Source organism: Bombus affinis, chromosome 11 (genome assembly GCF_024516045.1).
Source record: "Bombus affinis isolate iyBomAffi1 chromosome 11, iyBomAffi1.2, whole genome shotgun sequence".
NCBI lineage: Eukaryota > Metazoa > Arthropoda > Insecta > Hymenoptera > Apidae > Bombus > Bombus affinis.
In genome coordinates this window covers 5,095,720-5,110,701 of record NC_066354.1, presented here as the reverse complement: position 1 = coordinate 5,110,701, position 14,982 = coordinate 5,095,720, and the positions used below count along the sequence as shown (strand labels likewise).

General features: G+C 40.4%; 1 protein-coding gene across 4 annotated transcripts in view; it reads left to right on the top strand.

Moving 5' to 3' along the window:
- LOC126921714 (dystroglycan 1-like) overlaps positions 1–14,982 on the top strand; it is a 106,015-nt gene that overhangs the window by 35,179 nt on the left and 55,854 nt on the right. For 2 of the 4 annotated variants that reach the window (XM_050733497.1, XM_050733491.1), the window contains exon 2: positions 9,044–9,057. The exons of 1 other annotated variant lie outside the window; for it this stretch is intronic. The gene's annotated coding sequence lies outside the window, so the exon portion shown is untranslated. Of the gene's footprint in view, positions 1–9,043; positions 9,058–9,092; positions 9,114–14,982 lie in introns of those variants that run through there. One more of the 4 variants, XM_050733493.1, reaches the window with a different exon arrangement.

Genomic DNA, 14,982 nt, shown 5'->3' with positions numbered 1-14,982 from the left:
TGAAAATGGCGACAAGTCGATGAAATTCGTAGTTTGCCAGAAGCTGGTTAAAAGTTGTATCTAATCGATGAAATCTGAATTGGTTTACAAGGATGTGGAAAATTGCGCGACGCGGCTTCCTCGGTTCTAACCTAAATTCTTCACGTTTTCGCTAGCAGAGAAAGCTTCCGTGTTCGAGCGGAATACGCCGCGTGTTTTTACTCCCCTTTGACTGGCACGAGCACACAGCGCACTGCTACGTGAAACGTACAGCGTAGCAGGGCTGCTTTCAGGCCGTAATTCCATTTTGGTCTGCCTGTGGTGATCAACCGAGGCGCGCTCGTCCCTAGTTTGGCCGACGATCCACGCCGCTTGTTATATAGTTTCGTTCTGCTATCCTTTTAACGGGCCGCGCGTTATTTTGGGGGATTGATGTAAACCGGCTGCGTGGCCGATGATGGCATCGTTTTTCTGCAAACCGCAACGACGGTGTTAGAGTCATCGTTAAAAGCCGCATTCTCATCGAGAGGATAACCGGGGTATTTTTGTTGCCTGGTTGTTGCACCGTGTTTCGCACGATCGCCAACAAATATTCTTCGTACAAGCGCAGAAACGTTTTGTTCGAAGGAACTGATCGAGATGATAGAACGACATAATCGGAGTAACGTTTGGTTTCTGTTCGGCTTCCGAAGCGACAATTGTTCCTTTACGAGGAACAAATTGTTGATACGCAAGCGCGTTGTGTAATAGTCGACGAACTGTACAAATTTGTTTTCGTCGCCATACGTTACCGCTCGATTTCTACTTTTCTTTCATCTTTATCTCGCTGAATGGCGGCGGAAGCAATTTTTGTTACTGATAAAAGAAACGATAGGAGATACGAGGGAGATTGGGCAACAGCCAGCTACTTTCTCGGCGAACATGGAATACAACGAGTAGAAACTTTTTCAACAAACACGAAGAAACCTTGGCCAACAACCAGCAGCGGTTTCGAGAAACATGCAGCGATATCGCACAACAACCAGCATCTTTTTCAATACACACAGACGAACTTTGGGTAACAACCAGCAGCGGTTTCAAGGAACACGGAACGATAGCAACCAGCATCTGTTGCAGGAAGAAGCTTCAGACAACAAGCGGTAACTCACTCGAGAAACACGGAGAAACGCCAACCAACAAACAGCAGCACGAAGAAACAGCAAAGGAGAATCGGCGACATCTTCCAGCAACGTGAAATATAAAAGAATTTGGTCGTTGTTGCTCGGGCGAGGAGCGAGGACGGTGCTTTGGTATACCAGTGAGGTCATCGTCTGAACAGTGGATAAAAGAGGAGAAGAGTCGGCCGGATGTTTGACTAAGGTAGAACGATGGGTATATAATGCGGTTCGCGTGGAGAAACTGATGACTCACGGGCGACAGGGTGCCACAAACGATCGGTGGCGTCGAAAAGAAGTTTTTTTAGCAAGCCTGTTTTTCCAAGGAGCAGCTCGTGCCTCGAAAAAGTTGACTTTAGATACTTGTTTGCTTCGTTCGATGCTCGCTTGTAGATTAGACTGCTGGTTGCTCGTGTAAGTACACGATACAACGAGATGCCTATGGCGTATCGCGTCTGCTATCTCGCCAGTAAGCGGTTTTGGTATTCTGGTTGAGTGGTTATTTCGATACTTAGTATCCGGGTGTTTGATGGGCTATCGGGCTATTGAATTTGAGTCCGTTTGATCGTGCTTTGGTAGAATGCAAGTACAGCTGGCGGAGGCTATATACGGCTGTGTGTTAGGTAGTAAATTCAAGAGTTGAGACGCAAGATGCAATCGAGATTGATGCAGCTGTAGGCTAACGTAGAATGCGTGTCTTATATGTATGAGACTGTGAGAAACCTAACCGATCAAGCTCACCTTTTTCTTTCTTTTTTTCAATGATTTCTTTATCGATCAATACGATATATGAACATTGTACATGTACGATGACCACAACGACCACGATGTATAAGATGCTGTAATTATTTTGAACAATTTAGTAGAAGTAGCTTGAATAGCAGGTTCGTAGAACCTGTCGTTAAGATGATACGTTTCGCAACGATTTTTTAAATATGCCACAGACAAAGAAGCAATTTCAAGTTGACATCATACGACTCGAACGTCATCGTATGACATCACTTGCATGATGTCTCGAGTGACCATTTTTAATGCTCGAAGCATGTAACGTTCGACGCCTGATCGGTCTCATAACTTCATTACCATATATTGTCGAGAGTACGTAAATTCTCGATTCTTAAGTACCTGACTTCTGTTCAGGTCTTCGAGTACCAAAGTACTTATATGCGTTTGAAGATTCCAAGCTTCTCGTATTTGAACATTAAATGCTTGAACAGTGAATGTTAACTACGGAATAGGAACTGTAGGAACAAACTTCTGCCTCTTTTATAGTTTCCTGCTGTATTCCTAAAAGCATTCGATTCTCCATAAACATACCAGCTACGCTTAAGTGCCTTAGATGCATGTTTCAGAGAAACTGTAACTCGCCTGACCCATTTAATATTCAACCATTCTAATATCTAACATCCAATTCTAATAATTCTAATAGCTTTAATCCAAGTTTTATGGGCATATGCAGATTATTACCGTTTAGATGGGATTATTTATCATAAATATCTCCGGTATTCCTTCTTTTTCTGTCAGTCCTATCTCCTTAGGAAGTCGTAAACTGCAAATTAGCTTTTCTTGAATCGTCTGAATCGTCCTAAGTCGGCGATATAGTCGTCCAAGTGTAGTTCACGCGCAGGATAATCGAGCGATTGCAAGGCGAAAGACATTCTCGTGGTGACGCAACAATGTTGCATTCCAGCCAACGCCACGGTTGTATCGAAAGAGACGCGAGACGAGCCATTTTTGGTCGTCCGATCCCCCGCGAATCATTCTTAAATTATGCCATTCGCGATGAATAATTGATCAACGAGGACAGAAGATCGTAACTAGAATTGATAAGATCGTATGCATCTGCATGTCGTGGAAAGCGACCAGCGAACAAGTTACAGCCAGTGTCTACTTTCGATGAATTAGACGGATGACTCATTGGCAGATTCATGAAGCGGCAGTGGCGAGTCTGAGCTTGCACAAGAAAACAACCGCAGACGACATTCTTCCCCGAGGACTAAGCTTATTCGTTCGATTCTGATGCTCGTTGTTTCAGTCATCGATATTTTAAGAACTATTGAAATGAATTGAACTGGTATAGATAGAGATACTCGTCCATCTTTTATATTTGCAGCGGATGAATCATCCGCCGATGTTCGTTGAATATGTAATAAGCATAAAGTCGCCTTAACACTTTGACAGCTACGTTGGTCAAATATGAGATAAATAGAAGATACTTTGAAATAAAATAGAAGATACTTTGAAATAAAAAGTGCCCCATTGAACGATTAAACGTTTTTATTAGAACATCAATAAAAAGAAAATGAGAACAAATCTTGCATCTAACGGTGTGCTGTGTTTGCATCCATATCTTTGAGGGCTAATCTACGAATATTATTATAAACACATCGTAGAAAATAATCGCAAATGCTGCTTTGTAATCATATAATTGAAGTTAGAAGTGTGCACATACCTTAGTATTATAGATAGAATGAGCAAATACCGTTTACTAATATCTTCAACACATTTCGATAATATATTCTGCACGTTTTGCTTACGACGAAATAACAAATGCGAATGGTTTGTTGAAATAAACGAAGCCTTGTTATAATATGTCGCTATCAACTGTTACCAAGGCGCCACCGTGGGTCACCCGTGACCACCAATAAGATAAACGGTCCATTGGGGAAGAATGTTGTCTTAATCATCAATTTATTATTATTTTGCCATTACATGCTTTGAATAATAAAAATACTCAGCGAAACATGTGATTTCGGCGTGGCAAAGTGTTAACACTTTATCAACTGTTAGCGACTCAACAGCATACGCGTGTCCGACCGATATCTCAGACGCAGATTCTCCTGGCGCCGGCTCTGTTTCGATGTAGACTCTCCAATACCATTCTTTTTGTTCATCGCGAAAGGTACGTTTTTCAAATTGGTATAAAACTGTGGGAGCTTACAAAGCAACGCAACTGAGGCAACTGAGCAAAGTACCTTAGTACTAAATAACAAATTACTGTTCAAATAAGGAGAAAGATTGGCAGCGACAAGAAGCCGATTAATGGGCTATCGGTCGGTAAGCGTCGGTGCAAAAAACCGATTAATCGGTTATCGGTTGGTAAAGTGTTAATATGTGATTTACAGGTTCGTTGATATATATTTGCACGAGTCTCAGCACTCTCTGTGTCTCACCATCTTCTATACCACACTACTAACGGCACAGTTGCATTCATCTGTTTTTCGAGACGCTGTGCACATACATACTTCCATACACTCATACTCACGTACGTGTGTCACTACTACGCGGCTAATCTAGTGTAGCACAGAAAATTACACATATGTCAATAATTAATTAAAGTTTATTTATATTGTTTTACTTCCACATCCAATTACGAAATAACAGCCGGTGACATGAGATAAATTCTCAGCAAAATTGCCGGTCGACAATGTGTTAAATAAAACGAATTATTTAATACCAAAACTACCAGAGTAATCGAAATGATCAAGTCGTGGTTTTTTAATAGAAATTTTATGGAATTTGCAGAGGTGTATTTTTTTTGCTTATTCTAAGTTTGCTGTTCAATCGATGACCTTTTATGGCCCCGCGTCAATTCCACTGTCAGGTACAGGTAATTATCATAGTAGCGAACGCGTGAATAGAATTGTGTAAGTTGGTAGTTGGCAGGTAATGTGTGTCTTTCTAGCAAAAGGAAATTAGATGGGTTTAGTTGAGTTTGGGTTCGGGTCAGTCACTCCATCAAAGTTAAAATCTTAACGCGTCTACCGATAACGCCAGATCGCCGTCACCCACCCACCCAATGTTCTCCAAGTGGCGTCGAGAAATGGAAAATTTTTAAGGAAAAAGTATTCGGTCGCGTAGCCAGGCCACGCAGCTTTGATCCAACAGTCAACGTTGAAATAGAAAATCGAAAAGAGAAATCCGAGAAGAGATACGAGGAATAGACGATGTACATGATGTCTACGATCTACGTCATCGGATTAGCGTGGATCGCGGCACACGCCATAACGGTTGCTCTATTAATAGGTAGACGCACGGTCTATTACTCTTGATTAAGTCTATTAACAGGCCAACGGTATTATGCGATAACGCACTCCACGTAACCGACTCACGCACACTTTTATTATTACGCCAGTAAATGTTGTAATCGCGCGTTGCACTTTACGCCTGGCCGTTGAATTTTTATCCGGCGCGTGTCCAGCAAACGCGTTATCGGCTCGCGTGACCGGTTTGCACGAATTCGCGTCCAGCCACGCACACTCTACTCACAGTGGAAACGTTTTCGACTACTTTCACCGAGCGTTCGATCGCCGAAAAATTGTGCGCCGTGCGTTGCTCTTCTCGGATTTGCTCGAATATCCCGCCGATGTATAAAACGCCTATATAACGCGGCCGAGTTCGCCAGCCAGATTACTATTTCGCGTGACCACTTTGCATAAACTTGAATCACGATTCGCCAACCTAACATATTCGATCCGCTTATCTACGACGAAATTTCGTTGTCCATCGTCTAAATATCCGAAAGCGCAACCGACTCGCGATCGAAGTAAAAACTAGCGAAAAGCACCACGTTACAAGTTCGTGCGATCTGATCGTGTGTATATGGTACGGTTTCACTTGGACAAAGTTTTACCTATTAATATAAGTTTGACGACCGATCAACACTGTGTCACGACTCGTTATCGAAGTGTTTTTAGAGACGGTGAAAAGTAGAGAGCGGCGTACGTTCCTTTCGTGACTGACACGTTCACCACGAATGGTCAACCAGCCAGCACGGTACCTGCTTTTACGTTATGCGCACATTGCGAATCTTTATGCATCTACGGGAAGTTTAAAACGTAGGATTAAACGCTTTCTGTATAAAAGTAAAGCGAAACGAAGTAAAGTACTTATTATAGTAATTGATTCTATCTGTACAAATGTTTGCAAGTTGAATTAAAGATAGCGAATTTGTGAGAGACAAAATCGGAATATATTCGCAAGTATTAGGTTGTCCGAAAAGTTTCTTTGGTTTTATAAGTTTATTTACAACGTTTTTTGTTTTATATTAGTTTATTGGTTTGCACGAACATAATGATAGAAATAGAACGAAGTGGATCATACGTAAATCAATAAAATAATATAAAACAGAAATTGTTGTTCATCACCTTAACACGTTGACTGCCGCGTCACCCGTATTCGTGTGACGCTTATTTGACTACTTGCGAAGGATCGTCGTAGATATTTGAAAAGATATTCCACAGGAAGTAATAAAACTATTGAATTGCTATAAAAGTAATACGAAAATGGTTTATTAAGAAAATTATTTAAATTGTAAAACTTTAAAGCATTTTATACAAAGTTGAGGTTGATCGGGACAATTTGGACAATAAGTTGTTTTCTTTAAATTCTCTCGAGTCTTTGTTCGGTCCATTCGACGTCTTTTATCTGCATAACATAGTTTGCACGCGCGTCTAATGCTTCTCCAGAAATCATTTTTTCGAACAGCGAACTCTAAATATTCCAATATTTACATCCTTCCTTGTTGCAATTTTGTAAACCGTCGAAGCGTTTACAACAGAAGTTTCCAGAAGCAGTTGAACGCCAGGTGTTCGATACCATTTGATTCCTTTTCTAATTGTAGTGGCATAAAATACCATCGAATCTATACGACACTCGTGGCCTGAAGGAGATTTCATTGAAAACACGCGCGGCAGTCAACGCGTTAAATTTTTCGGGCAACCTAATACAAAGCTCTGCTATCATATAAAACGATTTTCCACTCGAACATATTGCACACGATTCTTCTATGAAACTGTTCTATGAGAATTATTCGTCGGGATATTATAAACGAAAATCGAATCCATACGGTGAACGTGTTAAGCCACGTAACCAGAACGGATCCTGAAAAATCATCTTACCTTTACGACACAAAAGGATTACTATTATGGAGCCGCGTAAATCGTGGAACGAACAGCAGAAGAAGGAAGAGGGACGAGTTTCGATGGAGAATCACTGACGAGCCATAAAGGGACGACAAATGAGGAGGGACATCGGCCGGTAGTCCAGGATAATCCTTAGAGATGGAAGAGACGAGAACTTGTACGAAGGCTTGGTCCCCTCCTCGCCTATTGGACGCGAGTCTCCTGTCCCTCGCAGACTTTTAACACCGTGTAAAAAGAGAGAGAGAGGGAGAGAGAATTTTCTCTGTAGGCCGACCAGCCGGAAAGGTCGCTTACGCTTTACATTCTTGATGCCCCGTTGAATTTTAATGCTCCACATTCGAAGGCTTCCTAGAAGCTGACGTTGCTGCGGCTGAGCGACGAAAATGCGGTTGACTTGACGAATGAGGAGCCTGGAATTCCTATTGTCGGATAGGATGAGCTTTTAAACATGCGACCACGCCACTCCAAACACTATGCAGCCTGTGTTTCGTGGGTTAATCGCACTTCGGGGAAAGTGGAAGACCATTAACGCTTCTGTTTCGAGAGAAAAAAAGGACTTGTCCCCTGGGGAGATTATGTCGGAGTATGTTTAATTTAGGAATGTCAAAATTATGCAAAGTGCACCGCAGTTCCAACGGCTCGATCGATATTTTATCTCTTTTCTTTACTTTCCTCGCCGCTTGCATCTTCCTGCGTTCGCACTTTGGTATACGTTTGATGAAGTTCGTCGAATTTCTTTCTCTTATGAAATCAACGGGATTTTACGTTTATTATTTCTTGGAGCGGCCTGTTGCGGCATCATACAACGCGAGATCTCGGATTTTCCACCACTAGACTGAGTGAAACTGTTCGATATGCAATACGAAAGTCGGAAAGTTCCAAGTCTCTGAAGCAAAGCCAGATATGCGTATGATACTGAAATTTGTCCGATTTTTGAAATCACTCGCGACCGGTGCAAGATTCCTCGCTTAATTTCGTTTGAAAGTACCGTTAGGATGGACTACAGTTCGTTTGTGTCTATCGGTGTACTAAATATGTAAATAATTGATCTCACCACGCGGTATTTAGGCAGCCGCTTCAAAGTGACTTAAATTAGACCACTGATATCCAAACGCTTAATCTTGCGCAGCTGGATTGTTCCAATCGAATGTACTCGCACGAGCCGACCAATTCCACTGCATTGCGTCACTGCACGAATCGTTCGAAGTAAATTAACGTGACTCATCCTTATCAAAAACTTTCGCGTACGTTTTATCTCCAAACCCTGGAATTTCCACCACTATCACTAAACCGATTGCCAAGAAACTTACGTGTGTATTTATAGCGATTCTATAGCGATTCCAGTTATTCGTGCACATAGTTATCCATAGTTATCTATAGACCGAGTTACACGCATTTCCGAGTCCATAGTTCACGTTGATTAATAGCTTCGGTATATGGCACACTGTAGGACTTAGTTCCTATAGCACGGACGAAAACCCTATATCTAGGCGATCGTTTCTAATAAAGTGGAATTTCTGAAGTACCGGCCGCGATATACCGTGGTTCGTGAAAATATTCCGACACCTGTAGAAACATTTCGCGTATGCGCTTTATACGAAATCTTTTGAAATTTCGTCGGCATTTTAACGAGGCGCGACTGTTGCCATTGTATCGGTAGAATTTTGCAACGAATCTGACAATGTTCATATAGAAGCTATTGGTATGCGAATTTTTGTCGTCACACGGCGATATATTTATCTTTAAATCTATTGGCTTGGCAACTAAGTGATTGCGGATTTTGTCAATGCCGCCTAATGACAAAATCCGCAATCACTTAGTTGCCAAGCCAACATTACAAATATTCGAGTAACAAGGAAACAGTGAAACTATTTGGCTTTCGATGCACGTTATTCCATCGTTTTACGAAAATTCGATAAAATGACTATGGCGATAAGAAGGCTATCGTAATATCGAATAAAAAGAATTTTTATCTCCTTTTTCTAGGTCAAATACTCGAGGTACGTGGACACGAATTTAATTATAAGGCAGACAAGGAAGAAGTTTCGGAGATGAGGTAATCGATTCTTTTGCAACACGCATTATCTTCTGTTTTCTCGTGACCTTCTTCGAAGCTCGTTCAACGCCTAAGAGGACGAGGTCTGTAGAAAATACCGCTTTTGAGTAAACGTACTCTTTCAGACTACCGTTTCACCAATCTTCGCCTTTGCAAAATCAATCTCCGCGACTATTTTACATTTTGCAACCACGGTTTTAATTAATATCCGCACTTATACAGCAGGGTTTTCCGATATTTAGCTGTCGTTCAATGGTCTCGTTCATTCGATATATTTCACGAATGACAGTGAAATTTTCTCCTGAATTTTCCAACCGATTAACACTAGAACTACCGATAGTTAACACGAAGCTACTTCTACCAAAACCAATCAAAATGACTGATCTTTAAAAAATACGTAATTATAGAATATTTTTATACTTATTGATTTACTACTTTCTTACAGAAGCAATTCCATGTTATGTAGTACAATTTTGATATTATTAATTCATCTGGGATTATGATCCCTAAACGAGGATTGATACATTTATAAAATTGTAGAACCAGTCATTTTGACTGCTGTGGTATTTCTTGTGTTGGCATCTAGCGATCTAGCGATCGATCCAGATATCATCATATTGAATGATATGCAGTGAAAATTTTAAAAACGCGTGGGAAGTTGTACAAAACGAGGAAACTGGTTAATTGAGGTTCGATAAACAGATTGCAGCACCCTTTTACACTTCGACAAGTACCAATCACTTTGACTGGTATTGGTATAAGTAGCCTCGACACAAAATTATTTTCAGTTTGAATACATAAAGAACAAAATAAAATTCGTTATATTATCCTTTTAGTTACCGTCGCGAAAGTCATGACATCATTAAAAAATATAACATGAAGTAAGAATTTTAAAATAAAATTGTAAACCATTGAATTTGACTGGTGTGGTAGTTGTAGTGTTAACGTTGCAAGTGATGAATGTTGAAAACTGATTAACGTTCAAAGCTCAGACGTTTACGTTGAAAGATTTTCAATATGCGCAATCTCTGTATACCATAAGCAAATAGGCGAATAAGTAATATCCATGGTGCAGGATGCATGGAAGCTTTCGTAGAACAATCAGCAACAGGGTTGAGTTGCAAACGGTTCGGATGAGAAAAAGTCGCGGTTGCAGATGTCGAAGCGTACAAGCTGCGCCCGGATTCAGCCGTTCTTTGTTGCAAGTTTTGCTGCTGAATGCTCGCATCTGCTCGAAACGCTTGTTAAAAGTTCACGCTAATGACTATTCGTCGACGCTAATTCGTGCGAAGCGCGTGACCCGAATGAACGTTTGCCTCGGGCGCTTTTCGTTTTTCACGTTCGATATAGCCATCTTTTTATTTTATCGAACCGCTAATTTCAGAGAAATTCGCGATAATACGAAGTAGTTAAATAAATTTTTATCTGATGTTTCACGAGAGTCGGCATTTGTCGTTGCAAACGCTGTTTTCATGGAGCCATTGGATCGAACCAATGCAGATAAAATCCCTCCTCTCGATATTTCATCGCGTTGGAAGTTCGTTTGTCTTGTATCGTGTGAATTTTCAAACCGGCGCGATTATGGTCGACGATAAGGATGAAATATGTCTCCGTTTGAGGGACGATCGGAAGAAATAACACGTAATAGCGTGCCTCTGAGTCATAGCAACCACGGTTTTTCAAGTAAAGTTTCGAAGCTTTCAAGTATTCGAGCAGCAGAACTGTGCCTTTTTCAGCTGTAAGACTCGTAATGGTATGAGATTTTGAACGACGAGACGCAGACCTCGTGGAAATTTCTACGGCATTTTCTTCTTTTACTTTTACTGTAAATTTACCGGCATCACTTGCTACAAGAAACCCACATTAAAAGGATCTTTTCTTGTTCGTAAGAAGATAAGGAAATTACAGTTTAGAAGATAAAGTAATTGCGGTTAATCGCTATGTACATATTTTTGAGTCTGATAACAGGAACAGGAACTGCTAACTGGTACAAAGAAATTGCTTATTAGCCACGCGATAATATAATATCAAAGCAAAGTGTTACAGAATAAGAAATAGGGAAGCAGTACTTAAAAGCATAGATATAGAAAAGGATTTTATAGAAGAGAGAAAAATACAAAAAACGTATATGAATTTTTCAAAATTGTCAATCAAACTGCACTCTCTTTCTCTTGGTGTAATAATCGAAGCGAATCGATACCGATTCGCTACGAAAGCCACATTGCTCATCGACGAACGAATGAGAGAGCCGAAAGGGGACAAAAAGGAATATGCAAAAGAAGGATGAAAAAAGCAGCAAGTGTTAATTGACTGTGCAGGCTGAAGCCAGAGGGACTGGCAATCTCGTCGTTTCCTCCGGCTGATGCAACTGGTCGCCGAGAAAGCCGAGTTAACACGTAACACATGTCTCGCTGTGTTGGCCTGGACTCGGGCCTGGCCGGTTTTTCTTTTTTGCCACTGTGACCTGTATTAAAGCGAGCTGAAGCCATGGAAAACGGACTTCTTCGTTCCATCAAAAAATCAAACACGAACTACACTGTTACATTCTTTCCAATTTAATCTACTCGCCTTCTCCGAGCTACAGATATTTTGTCACTTTGCAAACATAGATAATTTTGAAGCGAGTATCCTCGCGTACAAAGAACAGACTTATCATCCCTAAGCTCGTTTCTATTTGCTAAATTCTTAGGGGTCTGCACCGTCATCGTAATTTCAAAATACCGAATTCTGTAAAGAAATGTTTCTTAAAGCTTCTACAGTCGTTAATTGGCTTGAAAAATTCTGCGATACGTTTCGCACAGATTCTATATTTTACTGGTCGAAGAGAGATTGTTCATTTTAAGAGATCTAGTCAAGATGGCTGCGCGATATTTCAGCGGAAAAGCTTTTGCATGTAGCGCGTAACGTCGCCGTTGTGTAAAAGCTTTCCTTCGAAAAACGTCGAGATAAAATCAACAGCTACGTTAATATCGCCTCGAACTATCTCGTCTTTCCATTTTCTATTCGCTTGTTAAACAAATTCAAAACTTTGTCAATTTTTACACACCACTCGTAATCCTCGCGCTTCTGCCTGCGTTTCAACCACCGATCTCTCGTTTCTCTCTACAATTTCCATATCGTAATCCAGAGTCAGTAACGTTGCACTCTATTACCTGGAAATAAAAGCAGCTGTCGAAACTTCTTGCTTCTATTACACACACAGAAGCTTTGTACTTCGAAGTTTTCCATCTCGATCGAACGATAATTAAGCTGACCGGTAATTACGTTAATTACGCGGTACTAGCGCGGACTGACCACGGTATTTTCAAGGGAGCACGACGTTCAGCCAGGGAACAACGTTGATAATGATAGCAGCAGGGAGCTACAACGACGACCGAAATTAATAGGATTCAATCGGCCGCCGACTGTGCAATTATGAGCCATTATGGGTTTGAACACCACCCTATAGAAACTAAACGTCGGTGTGTTTGATATCACGCTGGGATATCCGCCTCTCTCTGCAGCAATCTAACCTGATTTATTTCGTATTTCGGTCTATGATGATTCTAAAGGGGATAGTCCAAGTTTGAACGAGGCTCGCGGCTCAACGTTGGTTAATTAGAAATTATTGCGACAATGAAGAGGACGCAGCGTGTATCGGTGAGGTACAATGTTACAGAGATTGTAAACGTGACTAGAGGTGCACGATGCGTGTGGTCGAGCCGTGCAACGTACATGTTGAACGAGATTGATGGAACTCGTGCAATACTAGCTAATTACGTGAGTGTATCGGTAGGACTAGATCGTCGGATTATCGTGCAACCGCCATGAATTTTCAGCATCGGTGTGTATAAATCGAATCAGAGGGGATAATGTCTTCTTCTATTCGCGTTCATTTTGTATTCTTCTCTTCCTCGGTAAATTACGTACTTTGGCTCGCAGACAATAATCTCGTATCGAAGCGTACTGAATCCGAATCGTTCGCTTCTTCGATGTAAAATAGGATTATGCGCAACGTTTTACGAACAATGTCTTTGCTATTACGTATAAGCGATATTCAATTCGTAATCATTGAACCTGACAGACTATCTGCTCTTCAGAACAGACGCTACGTCTCAAAGATCGTTGTATTAACACTTTGACTGCCACGCTGGGTCATATATGACCCGCCACGATTTCTCCTGTGATGCCAAGGTCATTGGCGACGCTTTAACTTTTTGCAATTGTAAAAATTGAATGAAAATTGACAGTTAGGGTATTTTGAATATAACCGATAAATAGAAGGTACTTTGAAATAAAAAATGCTCCATTGAACGATTAAACATTTTTATTAGAACATCAATAAAAAAGAAATGAGAACAATTCTTGCATCTAACGGTGCACTGTGTTTGCATCCATATCTTTGAGTGCTAATCTACGAATATTATTATAAACACACCTTAAAAAATAATAGTAAATGCTGCTTTATAATCGTATAATTGAAGTTAGAAGTGTGAACATACCTTACTAGTATATAGGGTGGTTGGTAACTGGTGGTACAAGCGGAAAGGGGGTGATTCTACGCGAAAAAAGAAGTCGAAAATATAGAATAAAAATTTTTCGTTTGAGGCTTTGTTTTCGAGAAAATCGACTTTGAATTTTCGCTCGGTACGCGTGCGCTTTATCACGTCTCGCTATAACGGATCTCACTGTAGATCGTTGTCTCGATGGATATTAGTTTGTTTGCTTTTGTCGTAACGGGGAATTAGAAATACATAATGAAATAATATGAAGTAATCATAAAGTTTATTATTAAAAAAATTGCTGAAAATGTTGCCCATTATAAATTAATACGTCAGAAAGTGTTCATAGAAATTTAATTAGAAGAACAGAAGTATGTGTTCGGCAGAATAGGCAACATTTTCAGCAATTTTTGTAATAATAAACTTTATGATTACTTCATATTATTTCATTATGTATTCCTAAATTTCCTTTACGGCAAAAACAAACTTAAACTGCGATAATATCCATCGAGACAACGATCTACAGTGAGATCCGTTATAACGAGACGTGATAAAATGCACGCGTACCGAGCGAAAATTCAAAGTCGATTTTCTCGAAAACAAAGCCTCAAACGAAAAATTTTTATTCTATATTTTCGACTTCTTTTTTCGCGTACAATCACCTCCTTTCCGCTTGTATCGCCAGTTACCAGCCACCCTGTATATATTGTAATGTACAAGGGTTCTTTTTCTTTCAGTTTATTTTATTTATAGTGGTTGTTCAATTATTAATTAATTTTGCCATTATATGCTTTGAATAATAAAAATACCCCCGTGGCGTCCTGAGCGAAGCATGTGATTTCGGCGTAGCAGTCAAAGTGTTAATACCCATAAAGGCTTCTTTTACTCTGTTTTTTTACGTCTTTCCGATATAGAAGGCGTGGCTCGTATTTTATACATACTAAGCACCCTTTAACACGTTGACTGCCACGACACCCACATTCGGGTGACAGCAAAGTTTCCGGTAGGGTCGCGTCATCCGTATTCGGGTGGCGCTTATTTGACCACTTGCGAAGGATTGTCGTAGGTATTTGAAAAGATATTGTAGAGGAAATAATAAAACTATTGAATTGTTATAAAGGAAATACGAAAATGGTTTATTAAAAAAATTATTTACTCGCATTACTAAAATATCGATGGAAGTACCTAGCAGAGAACGCTTGGTAACGCGTGGTCTGACGGAGATTTCAGTGAAAACACGCGTGGCAGTCAACGTGTTAAATGTCACATAGACCACACTACTCTGATTATGAGTCGTGGCAATTGCAATAGCAAAATTCCTGATTCACGTATGTTGTTTCACTCGCTTGATATTATTACGATTTGTCTCTACCTGGATACGTCCACTT